The sequence below is a fragment of the Epinephelus fuscoguttatus genome, linkage group LG7 (assembly GCF_011397635.1).
Source record: "Epinephelus fuscoguttatus linkage group LG7, E.fuscoguttatus.final_Chr_v1".
Taxonomy (NCBI): Eukaryota; Metazoa; Chordata; class Actinopteri; order Perciformes; family Serranidae; genus Epinephelus; species Epinephelus fuscoguttatus.
The window spans coordinates 33,606,625-33,630,300 of NC_064758.1; the positions used below are offsets into that span (position 1 = coordinate 33,606,625).

Consider the following 23,676-nt stretch of genomic DNA (forward strand, 5'->3'; position numbering starts at 1 on the left):
AATGAAAGCACTGAAAAACAAGTCTGCATTTAATCTGACTTGGAATCATGCATATTACATATTCTGGTAATCGATTAATCACTTCAGTCATTGTCTAAGCAAAAATGCCAAACGTTTGTGGGGGGCGACAGAGGTTCTTGGACCATGTTACAGGGTGTGGACTGGAGAGGTAATGTGGTCATGTTGTACTGGAATTTCTAACCATGATACAATATCCTGGAAAATACTGATATCAGGTCTTGTTTACACGACAATGATTTCAACTGAAAATGGTAAACTTAAGTTGGGTTCTGGCCGATTGTTTACACGGCAGCAGCGTTTTGGGTGCCTGAAAACGCAACGTTTTGAAAAAGGGTTCCAGAGGACTGCAATATGACTTTCGCGCATGCGCATTACGGTTCCAGTCACTGGGCATGAGTGAGAAGGTTGACCATCACAACAACAATGGCAGACTCCCGAGCTCTGCTTGTGCTGCTCACCCTGTTGAATTTATCAACGCTTCTCCAGCAACGTGTAAATTTACTGTAGCAACTCCACCTCATTGTCCGTCCAGACCAATGTTCGTGTGGTTGCCATTTTGTTTGTTTATACATCACCGCTCTGTAGAAGGATGCGCATGTACGCAGGCACATGTTGTATCATTAGAAAGTCACCGCCAGCTACTGGCCTGGCATGTATACTGCAGCGTTTTTGGTCATTTTTGCGGATCAGTGTGCACAGCAATTGTTATCAAAACATTGTCGTCTGAACGCGGAACTTTTGTTTGTCCAAATAGTTTAAGAGCCGATCGTTTCCTTGTAAACATGGCCTCAGATAACATTTTCGATACCATGGGGAAAAGTTGACATTGAGGGCATACAAGTTAAAAGTTTTTATAAAAATATAAATACAACAGTGCTGTATCATGATGACGACTTTGCTTTTTAGGTTAGCGGCAGAGGACAACAGAATGACTCTAGTACATTTTGATAATGAGAGAAACTAGAAAGTGCAAATAATTAGGCGAAAGTAATTCAATTTTTGTCAGATAGGAGAAACTTTCTTGGAGAGATAGGAGAAACTTTCTTGGAGAGAGTCCACAAAGAAAACTTCTCCCATGTGCATGTGATGGCCAAAGCCAGCGTGACAACGAGGTGATGCATGTGAGATTAAAGACAATACTAAACAACAGATAATTAATATGCACATGCTGCCACAATAAAAGTTATGGTAGATCGCCCTCAGTGTTTTAATCTGTCAAAATAATGGACGGCCTTCAGATTTTTCCGTCATTGTTTCCATATTTGTTAAACAAGACCTCTGATCCTGTGTGTGCGTGTGTGTGTAATAAAAAATCAACAGATTGAAAAACTGAATGTCCCCAAGAGGGATTTAAAAAGTACTTCTTTTTTTACAGCTTCTAAAATCTAAGAATTTACTGCTGTCTTCTGTTTTATATCACTATGAACACTGTAGCTTTGGATTTTAGGCTGTTGGTCGCATAAAATAAGATGTTTCAATATGCGACTGTCAGATTTGGGAGATTGTGACACGCATTTCAAACAATTTTGATGGAGAACAAGATATGAAACTAATTGTTCGGTGCAGCCCCACTGTTCATTCACTAAACTACTCAGTCACCCTAAACCAATCTGCTCAGCCAGACAGCCTTCAGCGAAAATCTACAACAATCTGATCACATCTTCAATCTCCGCTGACAGTCCTCTCATCTCCTCATTGTCTAGAGATCAAGCAAACTTTCGGCTGTGCTATGACACGGCTTAAACGAAAATAATGCTCTGTAAAATCCCTTTACAAATTATATTCATACACTTGCGCCCCCCCCCCCCTATTTTTGCTTGTCGCACGACACATGCCTAATCTACTTAAAACAAGTTGATAGACTGGTAATATAAATGAGACTGCTTGGCCATCTGAGGATCTGTCTTCATTAGGAGCGGATCTGGAGAGAGTTTCTATTAGCTCACTATCAAGATGGGGAGACTGTGAGGAGGAAATTACGCATGTCACAAGACAAAGTGCAGGCGGCCCACAGCTAAACCCAACGGAGGATGAAAAGCCTTAATCAACGACAAGGACTACCGGTGACAGGGCACCATGATCACCCAATGCATCTCAGTGTGGAAGATTATATCCAACCTCTGACAGATTGACACTTCCTCCTTATGTTCCAGGCTGGAGAGAGGAAACAATGGCACCTGCTCTCCTCTCCTCTCCTCTCTTTTCCCTACCATCAAAGGTCTTTCCCACATTTGGGTCATTATTTTTTTGGTCTCATCTACAAGGGTAATAACGCTTACTGTTCTTTGAAAGATAACAGCAGCAGAGCGAACACAACTCGCCAACACTGTCAGACAATAAATTACAGCTTTAATGGAACTGCAGAGATCAAAATATGTGAGGATGCTTTCATGTAAAATACTCACACTTAATTTACAGGTCATTATCCATTCAAATGAAAGTCCTCACTGTTATGTTTACCATATCTGCTTCCCGTTTCACTCTCTTGTCCTTGTCACATTACTATTACGAACAACCTACGTCAACAGTGCGGGTAAAAACCATTTCCTGTGTTCATTTCAGTGCTTTACAGACACTCGTACACAGCATTTGAATTAGTCAGATGGGGTGCACTATAAACAGTGTTACTTCCTATTACTCATCTGCTGCAGCTAAAAAGGGTTTTCTATAGACAAGAAATGTCTTTCTGCAAAGAGAAAAGATCATTATTTTTGCCCGACCTTCTGCGTGAGAGTTCAATCACTCAAGATAAGGCTCTGAGCTATAATAGTGCTTTCAAATGTGCAGACAGGACGAAGAGTTCAGGGCTAACTTACGCACATGACACAGGAGAACAAAAAACAAAACACAAAACAAAAGAAACATCATCTGTGGGTATTTGTCTGCCAATTCATGGTCTCATGGTTCTTCCAAAACAGTTTGTCCCGCCTGTTGATCCTCACTTGGCTGTAGCGTCACCCATTGCCAAGGTTACTGGCTGTGAATCCTTGTTCTTTTGTCATTCTTCTCCTTCATGGGGCACTGGCTGATAATTAACTTGATTTAATAGCCCCGGTCCTCTGAGGCAACTGTGCTAATTAACAAACAAGGAGCCGATATTTCCATCATCTCTCAAATGAAAAGGGTGCTAATTGTTCAAATCTAATCAAATCTCACACTGTTGTCGGCACGTTGTATCTGCGCCAATGGTTAAACCCATTCTCAATGTGTCATGCGTCGTGCATAAAAATCTCTATATTGACAATATTACAAGAGAGCAGTTTGATTTAGTATTGTATTCCTATAATCAGACTCATAAGGGACAGGACAATTATAAAAACAGGGATAAAAATTGATGCACCAGACCAGAGATATTGTCTTTTGTTATTCCACACATTCTTCTTTAATGTCAAAACCAGGCGCCTACATTTCCAACATTGATATTAAAAATTAAACATATATGAGCAAGAATAATTTTTGTATGTACGTTGTTTTTATAAACTTCCGTAAATAAATTAAATATATCTCATTGAATATGTCTCAGTTTTAGTGCGAGCACTGACAGAGGGGATCGACCCAAGTACTGTAGTCATGTGACTTGGTGCCCAGAGCGTTGATGTTCTTGCGGCAGCATCACAACATGTTGATGAGTTTTAAAAACATTGCTTTGGAGTTTATGATGATGTTGATGTCCTTAATTATTTACATAGTTAAAACTGTAGTCCATTATCTGCAGCAGCATCATCAAAAGAGCCACTAATGACTCTAATGATGTTGGAGCACACAGAAGTGGATGTATGGCTGCAGGTATATAAGTAGAGAGGATACATTAAACGAATTAAAGTTGTCATTTGGAGGAGAAATCTGTATCAGACAGGCCACGCTGGACACACCTCTGTCATGTGTAAATGCGGGACATTGTCACTGGATTCAGCCTGGAGTGTTTCCACTATTCATGGCCACACACACAGTTTAGTTATAATGGCATTTAACTGTGCTTCTAAATTAATATTTAAATTAAGTTTTCAGACCAGTGTTATTAAGAATATTTGATTTTCAGCGAATCCTCAGTACAGTATCAGTATAATTAGGATGGTGTCAGATGTGTTTACTAAGTTGCACAGTTTTCTACCATGCTGTGTTTCCCCTGTAGGGTTTTTTTCTCCAGATTTTATTTTGCGCTGCTGGAAGATATTTAGCGTGTTGGCTGGCACTTTAGACACATATTGGTACACACGTTTAGATGTTGATGTAGGAGCCATGAATTAATTTAGAAAGAGATGTCAGATTAATACGTTTTTGGATTGTTTATATTTTTGTATTGTTGTATGTTTTAGGTTAGTGCTTTGGGATATTATTATTATTTTTTATTTTTTTGTGATTGGAATAATTGGGAGTCAGGTCACATGGGTACGGGCGGTGACACTCATACTCTATATGAACATCTCATGTTCACCTGTGTGTGTTTTTTTTGGTAGGGGAGAGTTTGGAGAGGGTAAGTGAGTCGCCGTATTGTTTGGTTTGCTGTGATCATCTTAATTATAAATTTGTGCGCCTTATAATAAGTTGATTCCTTTTCATTAATACATTCATTGCACGTATTTTTGGATCTCAGCGAATCTTTTGTCGGTGTGTCAGACAAGTTAACCAGACCCCGCCTCAGCCTCTCAGTGACTTATCATTTGTTTCCTGCAGTCGCTAAAGTTGAATTACATCTAATAAACACTGAAGAGGCAGTAGCTCAGTCCATACTTGGGAACCGGAGGGTTGCCAGTTCAAATCCCCGTACAGACCAAGCATAGTCTGGTAGCTGAAGAGGTGCCAGTTTGTCTCCAAGGTGCCCCTGTGCATGACACTTAACCTCCAACTGCTCGGGGCACCTGTCCATGGCAGCCTCCTCGCTCCGATGTCTCTACATCTAATGTGTGTATTGGTCCTGTTTGTGCATGTGTGTGTATTTCGGGCCTGTGTGTATATGACAACAGATGATAACACTGAATTCCTCCTCAGGGATGAATTAAGTCTATCTTTATCTTACAAAAAAATGCTTCCCATACACCATGCTGTTACAATCACTCCTGCAGGTGGGTGCATGTGTAACATTTGACATCTAGTGACTCTAACATTGCTTGTATTAACAATCGACTGTTGATGAGTAGAACACAGATACAAGTTACTAACATAAAAACTTTATCCAAATAGTTTAAGAGGTTTTTGAGTGATGACATCAAAACCAAAAATCTCTAAAATCACCCTCGGGCTCGCCTAATCACCCCTGTGTTTCCAGTTGCAGAGATATAATGAATCAAATCCTGGAGAAATGCAGATGAGAAGGAGCTGGTGTACATTATGATGCCATGTCGGCTGTGTGGGCACAACACAGGACCAAACAAAGATAAATGTAAACACTGTCAGAAAACAGCAGAGTGTGTCACAGCCTCTGCAGAATATAAAGGAAACACTGGTTTGTTTGGAGCAATTGTCATTTTTAAAAATTGTTTTCTACTTATTTACAGGCTGAATGAAATGTCAGTGTCATCCATATATTCATATTTGGGAGGGAAAAACATGAATTTGGGTTTTCTAAAATAAAAACGACTTCATTTTCTTCATTATTTCTGTGTTGTTGCCTATTTACATCACATCAGCCTGATGTAAATGCACTAAATTCGGCCTAAAGGCTAATTTCCATTTGCAAGGTGATGTTAGGCATTAAATGAAACATCCAAGCGAAACAGAGAGCAGGGAAAAAAGCCCAATATAAACGCAAATAGGACACAGCAAAAATGTCACATCTACAGAACGCCATATGATGGTTAAAGCATCTCGCGGTTTTAAAGCATATCCCCACGAATGTTGTAATTTCTAAGTATTATACGTCATGCCTGACATATCAAAGGCTATCTTTCATCGCAGCGGTATATCTGCTTCTTTGCTATTGTAGATTTGCTGCATATTTCAGCTTCTGCCGGTGGTTATGTAATGAGGCTTGTCGCCAGGGGTTGTGCAAACACTGGGGACCCTGCTCCGTTCTCTGAGTAAGTGCCAAGAAAGAGAACCTAGGGTTATAAGGAGGAGGCAGAGAGTGTAAACGCCTGCTCTCTAAATCCCAAAAGCTTTACATGAGATCGAATGATCAGGAGTGAATACAGCATCCTTACGAGAGCGAGAGATACTGTAGTCCCAGGAGTTTTATTTGGATAAAGAGTTAGAGAACACCACAGGTCTAAGAAGTACTCCAGTGCTTGTCTATTCTGCGTCTCAGCTGACCTTTCCAATAAAGAGCCTGCAGAAATGACAGAGGTTCAGTATATTCCTGTAGGCGGTCAGGCTGTGGTTTTTGGAAAACATATCAGCACGGCACAGTGACACTTGTCATCTTGAATGGTTGGCTGGGAGCGGTGACAGGGCAATGCGAGCCCGAGCTAGCCTGTCGCTTGTCTCCACCCGGCCGCCTACAGTGATTAAAAATGGCAGAGCAGTTAAACCCTCAACCACAAGAGCTCTTCGGGGTATCACGTCATGTTCAGTTTTCGGCAGGCTCCTGATGTTGCATTTAAAAAAACTTCAGTAAACGCTATGTTGCTTCCTCCTGTTCGGGCGCTCTTTATGCCAATCTGTGCTGCAAATTGAGAGATCTGTCACCGGCAAAGTGATTATGCCCATCGAGGGGACTGATTGTGCAGTTATCATGTAATAACAGAGTTCCTCTGTGGAGAGGCGCTTTGTTAAGTCTTTATTGTTTTACATCCTAATCTGGTTATTATCCCCCTGCATTTGCTAATTAGGGGCCCTGTGTTATTTGTGTTCGGGACATCCTGCGTCTTCAACTTAAAACTCAAAGTCTCATCGTATTTGCAGCAGCTCTCCATTTCAGGAGTGGGATCAGAGCCTCCAGGGAGCATCAGGATCTATCTTTTACTTTGAAGCTCCGAGGGCTGGACAGAGTTCACCCAACTGCCAGTTTAATGGATTGAGTCTGGCTTTTCAGAGGTGCCACAGAGACAGAGCTATTTGCCGTGCTGGCTAAAAGTTGAGGAAGCGGATCTGTCCCCCGCCTGTCTCTCCCCTCTTACTGTCTCTCTCTTATTCTCTTGTTATCTCTTTGGTCTGTTCATAGCTGGGCTGATACATTCATTTATTCACAGTTTAACTGTGAAGCAAGTACAGCTGCCCCAAATAGTCGACCAAATGTTCGCTGACCACAGAGGTTATTAGTTAGTAGTTATTAGTAAGATTTCATTGGTCGCTTAGTCACAAAAAAAACAACAAACATGAAACTATTAGAAGCTGCACCTTGTCAAAATAAATCAAAATCTACATGACTGGACCATGTGGGAATTTAATTTGAAAGGACAGACACAGGAGTCAGGTTAATTTCCAGGGCTGGTACCTGCGGTTATTCAACAGGCTAGTTAGTAACATGTCGGGCAGGAAATCCAAAGTGTGGGATCATTTTGAGAAGGTGAAGGACGAACCCAAGGTGATATGTAAACTCATCTTCATTGGCTGACTACAAACATGACGTATCATCTGAAACATGGAAGTAGCTACATGCCCATTAGCCAAACAAAAAAGGGGGCTAGTCTGAGTGAACATGAAATCAATACACACATTAGCACATCTCACTTTTCTATAGCTCCATTCTAATACAGTAACAGTAATGTAGGGTTTAGCTAAGGATACCTGTCACCACTACATCCCATAGTACAGTATACTTTACACTAAAGAAACACATGCATTGACAGTGTTTGGGAATAAACAATTTAATTGTCACTGTAATAGAGAGGGTAGAGCACACATAATCTAAACCTCGGATGAAAAGTGTCTTTATCTTTGAAATAAACAAATCAGAACTTCAAGGTCAGATACACAACGGAATACCAAACAAAAAATAAGTCTTGCTGTCGTTACTTCGACACAAATGATGAAAACAACATGATAAACAGACTTGCACAACCTCGTACCCTGATTCTAAACAATGCTGTAGATTTAAAGTTGTTCTGTGTGTTCGCTTGTGCCTCTGCTGCCTCACATGAGTGACAAGCTAATGCTACAGAGGAACAGCTTCATCCATGATTCCTTACAGTTTGCATTAGTGAACAGAACAAAAAATAGCTTCAACAGAATGGCAGCCATTTGGAAACTGCCTCTATCTATACACAATGTGTGTGGGTACAAAGTTTGGGTTATTTGATGGTGGAAAAAACCAGCCCATTCACAAAGGGAAAATGTTTGCATTGTATATTTCTGCAAAATACAATTACATTACATTTACATCAGCATTTCCAAAGAGATATAATAAATGAGCTGACTTTGTCATCTGGAGGTGGAGGGGATGGGGGATGGGGGATGGCATGTCACCTTGGTGAGACACCTGCTGAGCTGCGGAGCACTGCAGACCAAGTGTGATTTTGCCAATCATCGTTGAGTTTTCAGCAGCTTTTAAGGCACGCAAAGCACTTGTTTTTGCAGAGAGATCCCTGCTTTTAGTGCCAGGATAGGGACACAAATAGTGGCTGTTTTTTGCCAGACATCGCTGCTTTTCCTGCTGTGTTAGTTGCATGAATAGTGGATGTTTTTTGCCGAGACATTGCTGCTTTTTCTGCTGCATTAGTGGCACGCCAATTGGTTGTTTTTTGCAACACATCGCTGCTTTTCCTGCTGCAGTAGTGGCACGCAAAGTGGTTGTTTTTGCAGAGACATTGCTGCTTTTGTTGCTGCAATAGTGACATGCAAATTGGTTGTTTTTTGCCAGACATCGCTGCAATTCCTGCTGTGTTAGTTGCACGAATAGTGGATGTTTTTTGCTGAGACATTGCTGCTTTTTCTGCTGCATTAGCGACACATATAGTGGATCTTTTTGACAGAGACATTGCTGCTTATGTTGCTGCAATAGTGACACGCAAATTGGTTGTTTTTTGCCAGACGTTGCTGCTTTTCCTGCTGTATTAGTGGAAACATATAGTGGATCCTTTTCGCAGAGACATTGCTGCCTTTATTGCCACAACAGTGGCTTGAATACTGGTTGTTTTTTGCCAGGCATTGCTGCTTTTTCGACTGCAATTGTGGCACAAATAGTCGTCATTATTTGCAAAGACATCACTGCTTTTATTGCTGCAATAGTGGCACATAAAGCAGTTGTTTTTTTTACCAAGGCATGGCTGCTCTTCCTGCTGGGATTGTGCCCCCAAACTGGTATAATTACCCAATACATGATCTTTTTCTAACCATAACCAAGTGATGCCTAAACCTAACCACACATTAGCAACAGGGTTGTTGTGATGTTAAGTTTCAATGTATCATGCAAATGTTACGTATCAGTGGTTTGCAGAAACGTACAATGCCAACATTTTTTCTGGCAACTGGGTTGGACAAACACTAATCACAATGGGTTCAACTTTCCAAAAAGCTACACAATGATTTTAACCAAAGATGTTCAAAATGGTGTTGGATATCTGATATTCTAGGACGCCATTTCATCAGACTGACTGTTTAGCATTGTTGCACAAATGCCAGGGATTATGAGGCTTTTTTTAACAACACAAAATGGGATTCATGTTTTCCTCACAGTGTTCCAATGATCTAAGAAGATAATATCTCTGTGCACACTGCAAAACAAATCCAGCAGTACCTCCACGCACAACAGAATGAAGTTAAACTGCTTCCATGAGCTCCACAAACACATGAAACCTTTATGAGATGTTCTAGAGTGCAGAGTGTAAAGCAGAAACCCTCCTCCTTCACCCACAAACAGCTGGAGGCTTTCTTTCTTGGAGGAAGGTTTAACATCCCACGACACACAGTTGTGTAGCAGCATGGCAGCATTCAGAGGAATGATTCTGCTCTGAAGCAAAATGTCGGTCCGGCTCCTCACTAGATACCTGATATTCATATATTTCCTTGTTTTACAGCATTTGTTTTTAATGATGATGAAAGCTCCTGTCATGATGACATGCACCTCATTATTTAAGTGTGACACGTCTGTCTCATGTCTGAAGAAGCAGTGGAGCCACTTTTATGTAAAAATCACAATAACAATCTGCACAGTGACATTACTGCAACACTTCTAACACAAATCCGACCTGAGTGTCAGGTTAATGTAAATGCTGCAGCAGCACAAGGTTAAAGGGGACCTATTATGCTAATTTTCAGGTTCATAATTATATTAAAAGTTTCTACTAAAATATGTTTACATGCTTTAAAGGTTAAAAAACAACACTTAGTTTTCCTCATTCTGTCTCTGCTGGCGGCTCTGTCTTTAAGACTCTCTGCTGAAAAAGCCAAGTCTGCTCTGATTGGTCGGTGTTTTTGGGTCCTTCCATATCTTTCCACTATGGAAAGTCGGCATTAAAAGCCTCTTAACACAACCGGACATGTTTCAGCAGGAATATGATCCGAAATCGGGAAGAAATGTACCACAATGGCAACCAAGATTACATGTTTCCCTGACATTAGCATGTAGCTACATGTAGCAGTCAATGGCGGTTTTAGGGGAGGGCCAGCAGGGGCCAGTGCCCCCATAACTCAGAGTCCGGCCCCCCCTTGGCCCCCCTGCCGAAGAGTCGGAGGGGCAACGTGCAACGCGGAACTAAATCGTCTCAACCAGTTGCGGGTCGGACAACTTAAAGCGGCACACCCACCGAAAACATCAGTAGAGAATTGTGTGGCTGTATTTAAGACAACTCTTAACCTGCACGGCAACACACAGCACCATCGAAGTAAGCTCTGAAAACTTTCTCGTTCTCATTTGGCTCATGGTAGTTGCGTGTCACATCATGTTGAGGTAGCCATGTGAAATACGATCTGGAGTTTTCAAGGGTGTTTTATTGTGAAAATTTTCCGGATACTCTCGTCTTTTCTGTACCTGACTTCCTGTTTGACTCATCTGGTCTGTGCAAACTGACGTGCCGTCGCGCGGCATCCATCAGAAATAGACCCGGCGTGTGTTTTTAGCGGAGCGCGAAGCCGCTTCTAGGCCGCGGCTGGTGGACCTTACAGCTTATTATTACAGCTGTATCAAAAGGACTGGCCCTAGCTTGGCCCCCCCATTGAAACTGGCCTAGAACCGCCACTGGTAGCAGTGCAGGCTACGTAGTGTTATACTGGCAGCAACATGCCTGGAGCAGATGATCACATAAATAAATCTGTCATAATTTATTGGAAACAGTATTCAGAATGACCTGAAGCCTGAGGTATTTACTCACAGGGATTTTTTTTTTTTTTTTTTTACCTATGTTTACCTACATTTTTGAAACCCTGGCCATGTTAAATATAAACCTCCAACATTGTGGTATTATATAAACGAGTTACATTAAACATTAAATGTCTTGTTCGCCTGATTAAGATCACCATTATACATATCTCACTTATCTTCTCACATGATCAAAGAAGAATTACTCCGTTTAATTAACTGGGAAACACTCTGAATAAGCCGACTTTATGTCTTGACTTCCTCTAAGATCAGTCTATAAAAACTAGTTTCACCCTCGCTGTGCCACCGGGGCAAATGAGGTTACCAGAAACCCTCATATAACCTTAGTATTAATCAGCTCAGCAGTATATTTTTAATTTATTCATGCCAACTACATGGATGAATAAACGAATATTCATTATGCATAATGATTTACATACAGCATGTGAGCAAATATGAACTTAGCGTCTAGCCAGTAAATGCATGTGCACTGTCGAGTTTTATATATCAGTCAGAATTTTTGAATTAATGATGAAATTGGTGGCAAAATGTATTGGAGGAATAACTGTGAGAGGTGAGTGAGTGTCACTAATGCTCATGTCAAGTTGGAATAAAGTCATAAAGAATATTTACAAGTAAAAGCAACCTATATCTAAATGAGAAAAAGACATAAATCATGCCATGCACGTATTCCATGTCTTAAAAGGGTTTGCATCTTTAAAACTGACTGAAAAGACATCCTGTGCTCTTCATGCAAGTCATTCTAAAATTCCCTGTTGGAGAAAAAAAGCCCTATTCGCACTGGACTAGTATTACCTGGGGACCTCTGTGATTTTGCAATTACGAAGTCAAACATGAAGTCTGTATTTTACTCAAATTTACTAACATTATCCCGTGATGTGCACATGTCACTTGTAACCCCACTTGTAACCACTACACAGCGCCACTGGAAGTAATGTACAGTGTTAACCTCCTTTTTTTCTTTCAGTGTGGGTTAAACAAACAGAACCAAGTCTGCCACACATTGTCACATGTCATCCATCTCTTTGTCTGTTGAGATTGCGCTCTCCTGATTGATTTGAGCTGTGGAGTGGGGGTGGGGGGGCTTTGCAAATGATTCAGATTGTCACCTCGCAACTATACCTGCTTTCAGAAAAGAACTCACATTAAATTAAAAATGGTGCAATTTTCTATTGCTATATGCCCTCAAAAAGGCAAACCCATCTCCATCATGATTTTTTCTTTTCTTTTCTTTTCTTTTGTAAAATGGTCAGTAGCAATCTACAACAAATTATATGCTTATTACATGAACCAGAAAAAACATGAATAAATGATATATTTATATGAACTATTCAATTTCTTATTTTCTTTAATATTTTTGCCACATACAGGTATGAAAAGATGATTGTTGGATAACATGTATGTTGACGCTGCCCAATGTCAAGTCTCTATTTGATCCTGTGACAAGACGATACAATACAGTAGATAGTTTAGGAGCAAAATCTGCACACAGCACATCTGCAAATCCAGCAAGCAGTCATGCTTTTTAAACACAAAAGTTGTCATAAGAAAGAACAAGAGAGAAATGAACAAGAGGAAAAAGTAGCAAAGCTCCCTATGTTAGAATTCTTTGGCATTTTATAAACAGTTACCTGTAGTGTGTGTGTGTGGGCCTTATAATTAGTAACTAGCATGCACTGGGTCCCATAATAACTACCTCACGCCACTGGATTTATGCTTCCTTATTCTATGAACAGGTCGCCAGGCTGCATATCAAGATGAACCTCCTGCACCTCAAATACTGTCAAAACATTCAGTTATAATTTCAAACGCAGCCTAAGTGACTCTTGACCAGGAAAGAGGTTGAAATGATGTGTGGAGGAAACAAAAACCTGAATACAACCCAAAATGACTGAGATGCCACCTCACACGGGACTAACATTATCACATGACCTCTGTGTTTGGCAAAAAAGGCAGGTAATATGCAGTGGAATTTTATTTGACAAATTGAAGACACTGCAGATTTGCAAAGGAATAATACCAGAGACTACCTCTGCACCTTTTACAAACTACCACAGGTCCCTTAGGTAATACTCATCCCGAGCGAATTGGGCTGTTGACAAGATCAGTCAAAAAATCTTGCTCATTATGAGACAAACAAATACTGTTTTAAAAATCTTTTATGTCTTATCAAGTTAATTAGAAACAAAGCTGAACTGTTTTCATCGCTTTTACAATCCTCTTCCTGTTTGCAGAGCTACTGTATATATATTTGCCAATTACATGCTTTGCAGCACATGTTGCAGCAACATGAGGCTCTGTTGTGAGCTGTGATGGAATAAAAAAAGACCACAGATTAAACTCAGTCAATATGTGCATCTTAACCCTCCTTTACAAATATAAAAGAAAGTCCAAATTGAACTCTTGACTTAACGGTGCCAGAATGTACAATGTGTCTTGGAAGTGTGTTTTTGTTTTCATAAGGAAGGACGACAGACGAGCCTTTTAAATTGGATCCAAAGCAAAAACACAACATGCTGCCTCGCCTCTTTTTCTATAACAGAACTCGAGAGTGATAAATAAAGGCCTAACAGCTTTAATTAGTTGTCAGTATGGGGTCTGAGGTCGTGAATCCTCCTCCCACTACTTAGACAGAACCCACTCTCTTCCCTACTTCCTGCCCCTCCTCCCTCCCAGTCTTTTTCTGCCCCTCTTCATTTTAGCCTACTTTCTCTCATTGATACCCTCCATGTGTAAATTGAGAGAGGCATTTCAAGGTTGTCTCCATCTTTGATCGTCACACAGTGGACCCCATAGGAAATATCAAATATTAAAGCAACAGAGCTCCTCAGTAGTGCACACTTTGAGGCACGCTATGCCATGAGAATGCATAGTGTGATGTTCAAAATGCAAAGCAGTGGTGTTACAGACTTTCCAAGGCAGTTCCCACGGGATCCTCCTTCCAATTCTTTGAACAATTTGGTGTTTGAGCGCATGAATGTTCCCGCAGCTGGAAACAGGTTAACAGAGAGTCTAATCCAGGCATGTCATGCGCCATGAAGGGCAGGGAGTTTTCAGATTATACCTGGTGATTTCACTGAGAGGATGAAGAGATGAGGAGAGGTGGAAGTAATTAGTCAAATCATTTGGGGTTGTATTCATAAACAGTCTGAATAATTCTGTCAGAGAGTTCTGCAGCAGAAGAACTTCCAGCTTAGAGGTGATTTAGAAAAGTTCTCCGAGTGACTGAGCAAAGAAAAGGAAACTTTTATCTCAGTGACGACGTCTCTAACTTATGAAATGGGATGACAGAACTCCAAAAACTATGACCTCAGTGTACTATTTTACCTCCTAGGTTCAGAGTGCGGTTCTCTGAAGATGTCTTGAAACATCTTTGCATGTCTTCCAAATCTCTTTAACCTGTCATGCTGACTCGAGCACCAAGCAAGCTAATTAGGTGGTAGGCACGTTTGAAATGGTAACAAAAAACATGTTAACGGTATACTCAAAATCTGTAAATGTCTCTGAACAATGCCTGTGCATGTTTGCTTCCATGCAGCCCAGAGATGCAGGTTCCAGCCATTGTGCTCATTTCTTACAGAAAACAAGCCTTCATCAGTATCCTCCTACTACTATAGGGACTAAGCAATTATCCCCAGGTGTGATGGTGGCAGCTATTGTTTTTCCAACCTGCTTTGGATAAAATTAGACCTTTGTCAAATCTGGCTACAATGCCACATCAAGATCATAGTTGGGAGAGAATAGATTTCATCCTTGAATGCCTCTTAAATGTTTAATGCTTAGCTTTTTTGATGTTTAACAGCTATCTAATTACCCAGCACACATGAAATTAAGTGTAAATGGGGTTTTTGATGAGAAGTGCCCCAGGACTTTATGATTTTTCCAACCTACTTTAGATTAAACCACGCCCACTTCCATACGACGAAACCCTTTATGGCTGTGTTCCCATCAAAATTATGTTCATGCGTGTCTTGCAAAATACGGTAGCTACAGGTGGCAGCTTCTTCAGTTAGCGGCTGTAGCAACTTGAATTCAACCAGCCCAATTCCCAGTGCCAGGGTCTGATCACAGACTGCCCAAATGCCCGGCAAGATCAGCAAACTTTCTGTTGCTGCTGTTACACAAGTTAGGCCCAGTGGTGCCGCTGGCTACCAGCCCGTTTTGACCTGTACTTCTATCTCCAGAGCTGCCGTTTGCTCTTTCCCAGCGAAGCATGTTCCTAGCAGCACAGAGTGAGGCAGAGGGTCCGCAGGGTGCACCGGCTAGCTAATTCATGTCTCATTTGTGGTCTGATAAACAGTAAATTCATCAGCTTTAATGCCCCATATTGCTATTCTCCAAGCTACGGCAGAGGAGACACCCGCACATGAATGCAGCTGGGCTAGAAAGATGATCCACAGGCTGAGATCAATGCAAAAGTAGTCAATTTATTCAAGACATCGGTGCACAAAAAAGTGCTCTACAACAGCATCAAACTTTTCAGTCCTTGACTGTCATCAGTGCTACAACATGAGTGCTTCACAGAACAGATAGAGACACAGACAGATTCCTGCCATGTGTGGTGAATCAATCAGCTGGTGCCACTACAGTAATTAGATGAGATCAACTCTGAAGTGCGGTAGCATGACTACCAAAGACCCCATTTACACTTAATTTCATGTGTTTTGGGCGACTGGGTAGCTACTGGATCAAAAAAAGCTAAGTGTAAATGCATTAAAGAGGCGCTTAAGACTGATATCTGATTGCTGGAAACCAAAATCTTGATGTGGCATTATAGCCAGATTTTTTAAAACAAGGTCTATACACATCTATAATGTTTACTCCTCCCAAGCGTAGCTACATCAGCAAGCGATATGCGGAAATAGGCATTCACAGGGTCTGTCCTCTGTGATAATGACAGCTGAAGTGACATTAGTGAAATTAGCCGTCATTCCTCTCCGTCTCTTTAAAGTGACAGGAAAAAGCGGCTCGGATGATTTCAACACATTTGGTAACATGAAAAGTGCACCAAGCTGTTGAAGCTTTTATCTGATCCTCGAATGATCTGTGTGGGTGTGAGTGCGGCGTGAACGAGAACCATGAAGACGACAAAACCTTTGTCTTGCTCATAGTACTTAAAGGAGGATCGCCCATGTGTTTCTGCTGGTCTGTGAGTACTTAGTCGCAAACTCATTGTTTCAGTTTAACCATGGCGGTAAATAACTTGAGTGCACAAGTTACTCTTTGATCGTCTTTGGCAGCTGATTGTGATTGGCGTGAAGCCCTGAACAACCAAAATGCTTGCAATCAGATTTGTGATCTGGCTTACAGAGACATATATATCTGTGACTGAGTGTAAACAAAAGTGGCCTCTGCATTTTATCTGGATACAAGATGCTTGAAACGACAAGTTTAAATGGGGCCAATAGGATACAAACATGCACCGCATCACCCACTCTGACACATCTCATGGAATTATTTCTACTTGCCCTGTGTATCCCTGTGTGGATACGATGATCATCACACTTCCATCAGATCCATGTTAGGAGGTGGTGAAAATGAGTCACAGCTTTGACTGCGGCCTACATAAACATGTTCACTGATGTCCATCGCCTGATGACGCAGGCGTGCGTCTCATCAGTGATTTCAGCAACACCACAGAAGTCTGTTACATCGATTAAAGCTGCTTGTTTGGCTCACACGGTGTGCACATCCTATGGTAATGAAATTAATTAAAGCTGTGCAACAGTGTAAATGGTGTAATAGCATTGATTTATTGAGTGAGAAATACAGACTCGTCCCTAATGAGACGAAGATCCACCACAAATATCACCTGTGTACAATCTAATCTGTAGGACCTTTACAGCTACTGCTTACTTCTGGATTCATCTGACTTTTCAGCATCGTGCATCTTACAAGCAGTCTAAAAGGCTTCACAGCAAAGTGTACTTAAAGTATTCAAAGTAAAAGTATACTAGTATTATTAGCAACATGTACTTAAAGTATCCAGAGTAAAAGCACATTAATACTTGATATCAAAGGTAAAAGTATACTAGTATTATCAGCAACATATACTTAAAGTATTCAGAGTAAAAGTATCTTAGTATTATCAGCAAGTGTACTTAAAGTATCCAGAGTAAAAGTACTTTAGTATTATTAGCAACATGTACTTCAAGTATCCAGAGTAAAAGTACATTAATACTTCATATCAAAGGTAAAAGTATACTAGCATTATCAGCAACATGTACTTAAAGTATCCAGAGTAAAAGTATCTTAGTATTAGCAGCAAAGTGTACTTAAAGTATCCAGAGTAAAAGTACATTAATACTTAATAGCAAAGGTAAAAGTATACTAGTATTATCAGCAACATATACTTAAAGTATTCAGAGTAAAAGTATCTTAGTATTACCAGCAAAGTGCACTTAAAGTATCCAGAGTAAAAGTACATTAATACTTAATAACAAAGGTAAAAGTATACTAGTATTATCAGCAACATATACTTAAAGTATTCAGAGTAAAAGTATCTTAGTATTATCAGCAAAGTGCACTTAAAGTATCCAGAGTAAAAGTACTTTAGTATTATTAGCAACGTGTACTTAAAGTATCCAGAGTAAAAGTACATTAATACTTAATAGCAAAGGTAAAAGTATACTAGCATTATCAGCAACATGTACTTAAAGTATTCAGAGTAAAAGTATCTTACTATTATCAGCAAAGTGTACTTAAAGTATTCAGAGTAAAAGTACATTAATACTTAATAGCAAAGGTAAAAGTATACTAGCATTATCAGCAACATGTACTTAAAGTATCCAGAGTAAAAGTATCTTAGTATTAGCAGCAAAGTGTACTTAAAGTATTCAGAGTAAAAGTACTTTAGTATTATTAGCAACGTGTACTTAAAGTATCCAGAGTAAAAGTACATTAATACTTAATAGCAAAGGTAAAAGTATACTAGCATTATCAGCAACATGTACTTAAAGTATTCAGAGTAAAAGTATCTTACTATTATCAGCAAAGTGTACTTAAAGTATTCAGAGTAAAAGTACATTAATACTTAATAGCAAAGGTAAAAGTATACTAGCATTATCAGCAACATGTACTTAAAGTATCCAGAGTGAAAACAGTATAGTTTAGATAGCAACGTATATGTAAAGTATCCAGAGTGAAAACAGTATAGTTTAGATAGCAACGTATATGTTAAGTATCCAGAGTGAAAGCACATCAGTATTAAGTATTCAAAGTAAAAATACCTTAGAATTATGAGCAACATGTTCTAAAGTACCCAGAGTAAAAGTACTCAGTGTGACATCAGAACTTTGGAGGTCCTGAAAGATGAGTTTCTTTTACAAGATGAGAATTTGTGCTTGAAGTTATCTTAATAATAAATTAAAAAAATAACCTTAATATCTACTAGGTTCTTACTTTAACGAGATTTTCTTTTTAATAGTTTCTTCTCTGGCACATTGAATGCATCACTACAAAGCTTTGTGAGTTTAGCCTCTGGTGTTGTGATGATTAAAATGAAACCACCTCTTGGCCTTCCAGAGCTCATGATTTGACACCCCTGTTGGAAACTGTGATGTCACCCAAAGACAGCGACGGTGCTTTCACAGGGGTGTGGATATTCCATTTTCTGGGTCAAAGCTTCTAGACTCCCTGAAACTTGGTAAAGCTCAAAAAATTACAGTCTGTGTTTTTTTACTTTGACAACAGAGAAGATCTTGAAAGAGCAACTTGATCAAATGATGTTTGTTGTTGTTGTTGTTGTTGTTGTTGTTGTTGAGGCGGTTTATGTGCATAGAAAGCAGCAGTTTTTATGTGCCTCTTACATAAGTTGCAAGTCATTTGAAAGTCGGCGAGCAAAATAACACGGAAGATCCATAACAACATATTGCTAAAAACAAAGAGGAGACTTCTCTTGTTTGCCAATTTCCATCCTATTGTGTATGGGTGACAGATAAGGAGGAAGTGACCTGACCCTCACTAAAGCAGCGCTCTTGGAGATGAGAAAAGCTAAAGAGGTTGTTAGAGTTCATCTGACAGGTCCATGGGGAAATGTCGCCGTGAGGATATTAGCTCCCCTCACTTCTACTGTTAAATGTCAGCATGCTAATAACCAGAAATCCATGTCAATAATGTTCTCCATGTTCTACCATGCTATGCTAGGGTGCTTCTGTAGCATCTTAAGCGAGTCCTCTGCAGAATCCCCGTGTACATGTGGTTTCTTCCGCTACATGCTAAGGCAGATAGGATCTGATGAAACATTAAAGTTTCAGTGAGGGTTTGTGGTCTCTGTGGAGGGGGAGCAGATGCTGAATGTATGTTCCCTGGTTTAAATCACATTTCTAAACCCTTTGGGCATAACCGAGCGTGTAATTTTTGAAAGTAGAAGCACAGATGAGATGAAGTTTCCATATGGATAGCTGCGATACATGCCACATAGTGTCGCTTTACCAATATTTATTCAGCACCTTCACTGCATTCCTTTATAGATAAGTTAGTCGGCGTTATACAGGCGCTTGTGTCTTTGTAGTCTTTACAGAATCACCTAGATTACCAAGGTTCGTTCGGATGAACTGACGGCATGTCAAACAGCTAATGCCAAAACCTGCCAAGGCTGCTTCAGAGACAGGCACGTATTCAAACGCCCCTGTTCACACACATTTCCAAACACAAATGAAAGGTTTTACTGCTGTATTTTCAAGTCAATATGAGAGCCCTGAAGGTGGAATATAATGTATGCCATTTGGCTGACAGCTCTAACACAACAGTGTTAAGTCACATAATCTACCCGGGGAGATGTAAAGATGCAAGAGAAGAAAAGACAAACTCATAGTACTGGAAAACAGACACAAAAGCTGGACATCTGGTTACATGAATTCACACATGAAATTAAGAAAAAACAACATGATAGTCAATAAGTGATCTTTTTAAGTAGCTGCTAATGTGCAAAATCAACCCATTTTCACCAGAATAAAATCTTCTACTGTTTATTTGTGCGAACAGACAAGTTACATTGTACATTATTGTGTAGTGGATACGCTGAAACTTTAAGTTTCAAATGTAAACATCAGTAAACATCGAGGAAAAGATGGATATGAATGGGCACCAGCTGAACTTGCATCCTGCTAACTATTGTACAGGCGCTGGAACATAAACGGGACGATCTCAGTGGCACATCAGTTTCCAACAGGAGCTGTAATATCCTTTAAGTCATCTAAACTTGCCTGAATACTGGACAGCGCCATTCAGCCAGGTAACTCTTTCTATATGGAGAGGAAGCGTGTGCTTTATGGTGAATAAGGACTGGTGTGATGGTAGGAATGAGAGGTGCTGTCCTGTTCCTGCTGTGGGTCACTGCTGTATGCCGTTCTCATTTCTCTGGAGTTGTGTACTGTATTATTCTATGTGACAGAAAAATGATTGATTGATTGATTGATTGATTGATTGATTTAGAGCAGAATATTTTGTGCATGTAAACACAGTGATTGAGTCAGTCACTTCTTTTGGATCCATCTTCTTTTGGTAGGCGATGGACACTGTAGCATTACTGACAGGAAAAAAACCCACATCAGTTTGGGTTTATGCTTAACACACTGTTGCTGAAGCCTCACATTTAGTTTAGCCTGACTGTTGGTGCGGCTGCAAACAGCAGAACTTGTCCCTGAACTCTGTAACATTTTAGCAAATGCTAAGCTAACTCGGTTTGTTACAGCTAGGAGGCCACTTGTTCAGGCTCGCCTCTTATCTCTCGGAAGTAGAGGGCAGATTTATGATCACATTATCCAGTTTAAGGTGTGACAGGTTGTGTTCCCACATTACTTATGTCCCAAAAAAGCTGGAAGAAAAGGGGAAGTGACTCACAGCATACTGCTGACTGAAGGAAGAACTGGAGCTTATAATTCATGCAAGATATCACGGGGCTAGGAATAGCGTGGATCATTACAAATGTATCTGCGTTGTTTTTGTATCAGATTGTGGACTGTGTCGAGATACACTGCGCTGTCTGAGAGGGAGGGAGACATATGCACACACCGACACACACGCACAGTTTTCTAAAGCTGCATTTCTATCAGGTGTGCTGGTTGACTGAGCAAGCGTTTAGTGTTTGTTTGTTTGTGTCTGCCACAGGATGGTTGATCCATCTGCCACAGTCACTGAGACTGATGGTGAGATTCCAGTGTCCAGTGGAAAGTGACAAAAGAGGAAAAAAATAACTGCGGCCCATATGCTTAAGGACAAGAGAAACCATTAAGAGCTGAGAATTACTAAGCAGCCTCACTTCAAAGAGATGAACAAAGATGCTCGGAGCGTTTTCTCTTTTGTCATTGTGCCCGTCTTGACTCAGACGTTCAGCACCATCAGTAGACCATTAATAAAGTGCCGGAGAACAATGCAGGGAATGACACTCTTACAGAAAAGAGAGCACAGACATGTAGGTTGTTGTCTGTGTATTTCAATTTTCAACACGTCCGACTGTGTATTCATCACGCAGCTTTACTGTATGGCCTTATTACCATGTCAATGACAAATTATTGCTTCTTCAACCTTGTTGCACGAAAAACTGAAGCGAGCTCTGATTATGCTGATTATGTAAGGAAATTAAAGTGATTACAGTAATGTGGAAACCTTTCTAGACCTCGCAGCAGTTACAGCGACATGGACCTTTAATGGGAGCACCACAGATAGAACAGGTTTATTCTCCGCAGTAATTAGAGCTGTTCGGAGATGTAGCCCGGTCTTTAAGGAGTACGTTTCTTAATTGCTACCTTTGTCGCAACATTGCTGCCGTTTGAAAGGATAATAACAGCTGGTCAAAGTAATTGTTGCTTTATGAATTCATTTGTTGAATACTGGAACGCCCCCTCCCCCCTAGAAACAGTTATTGTTCTGAGCTTAAAGCTGTTGCGTCGTCGCACAGATGCTGCTAAATTATGTTGCACGACAAAAAAAAAAAGTACGCTAATATGCTCCAGCAAGAAATTCAGATAATTTGAAGAAATGGGAGAATAATGCGGACACAATCCAGGGATTGTGGTTTTCAGAAATTAAAATTCAGACCTGGAAAATGGTTCTTGTTGTGTGTGTGAATTAAACAAGGAATAATAGCCCAATGTAGCGATGTTCATTAACAAGTAAACACCTTGAAGTTTGCTTGTGAAATGCAAGTGCAGACCTGCATCCTGCCCTCTATAAAATTGATATGCCGGTCAATGACAGTGATTACAGTGCCTGTGGTTCTCCCTCCTACGCCTTTCCTGTCAGAGCAACCGAGATAATGAGACAGCACACATTATTTGGCCTGGCTGTGATCATGTTTTACTAACCTAACAGCAGCAGAGATAACCTAGTTGTTCCAATAGCCTTGCATCATTGGAAAGCTGTGATAAACCAACCACTTTGCTGCAGGCTATGTATACAACCACATACATCATCATATAAAGACTCAGTGACAGCGGATGAAAAAAAAAAAATCTATCTTGTTTTAATCAGTGGAAAATGGATTGCTGCAGATTCGGCACTGTGTGGGTAAAAGCTGTAAATGCAGGAGCATGCACACACAAGGTCTGCACACAGCCATTCTCTATTAGGCTCGTAACAAATGATGAATATTTATATATCACACACTTTTAACTTCCCATCAGTCTTTTCAAAAAGAGCCCATGTGCACTTTTCTGTAAACTAGTTAATGTTGAATCCCTCACTGTTCAATCTTTTTCTATGACTCCGTGCATCAAAGGGTTTGCTGGGAAAATATGTGATATTATAACAAGGCTTATACAGTTATATCACAACACTTTTAAACATATTTTGTTAATTTTATGTTGCTGTTTAAGATCAAAAACACTTTTAGACAGGAAAGACTGAAAATGAACATTGCACTTTCATAATATCTGTTCTATTTATTCATTCAATTCACAGCTGGCACTGGGCGAGGGGCGGGGTACACCCTGGACAGGTCACCAGACTATCACAGGGCTGACATGTAGAGAAAGACAACCTACGGGCAATTTAGAGTCACCAATTAACCTGCATGTCTTTGGATTGTGGGAGGAAGCCGAAGCACACGGGAAGAACATGCAAACTCCGCACAAAGGGGCTCCCTCACCCTGGGTTTGAGCAAGAAACCCTCTTGCTGTAAGGCGACAATGCTAACCACTCCACCATGTGTTCTAATGGACTCATATTCGGTCAGGAATTTAGTGGAAAAAATGGGTAACACCATCATCACCTGTACTGCCTGCTGCAGTTTATGGCAACGGCATAGCAAGGGCAACAGGGATGGTGCCTTCTTTTTCTTTTTGTCTTTGTCTTCTTCTTCCATCACATGCATGGAAATAAACAAAACTTTGCACATATGTCAGGTCATATTCTAAACTTCCTCAACTGACATTGTGGGCTAATAGTCCTGATTGTGGTGCTACCGCAACTATGTAATGTTGCAAACTTAAAAAATTCAGAATTATCCCTTATATGTGCTA

General features: G+C 40.4%; 1 protein-coding gene across 2 annotated transcripts in view; it reads left to right on the forward strand.

The window, feature by feature from the left end:
- The window catches only part of LOC125891355 (metabotropic glutamate receptor 4-like), a 323,715-nt gene that overhangs the window by 61,132 nt on the left and 238,907 nt on the right, over positions 1-23,676 (forward strand). The window lies entirely within an intron of this gene.